Source organism: Amphiura filiformis, chromosome 11 (genome assembly GCF_039555335.1).
Source record: "Amphiura filiformis chromosome 11, Afil_fr2py, whole genome shotgun sequence".
Lineage (NCBI taxonomy): Eukaryota > Metazoa > Echinodermata > Ophiuroidea > Amphilepidida > Amphiuridae > Amphiura > Amphiura filiformis.
Window position 1 is genome coordinate 33,904,580 of NC_092638.1, and position 517 is coordinate 33,905,096.

Consider the following 517-nt stretch of genomic DNA (forward strand, 5'->3'; position numbering starts at 1 on the left):
TTATGGTTGAAATAAAACCCTTGCTAAAGCTTATTTTTAATTTGCAGGTCTTAAAATGAAACATTGATGAGGCCAATAGCAGTTTGAGGGGCAATTTCGCACGACATTTAGAGCGAAATTTTGTGACATTTTTCGCGTGAATCTAGTGCAGAAAACTGTCGATTTTTTCTTTATTTGAGCAAATGAAGCCAAATCATTTGGCATAAATATAATTTTGTTTATACTTTTCATGAATATATTATTGGTTATATCCGATTGTACTTCTGATGAAAATAAAAAAGCTGTGTTTTATGAGTAGGCCCTATTGTCATTTCAATTTCGGCAATATTTACGTCCGAAGTTTTTTTGCTATCTACTGAAGATAGCTCGAACCAAAGTGATAAATCGGCGGAATACGTTTCTAATTTTATTCGTGACTTGCCATTGCAAAATGAAAATGACGCGCTTTGTTTGTTTGTTAATGTGTCAAGGGTGTTGGTTTTATTTGGTGCATTTTTGCTATCTACTGAAGATAGCC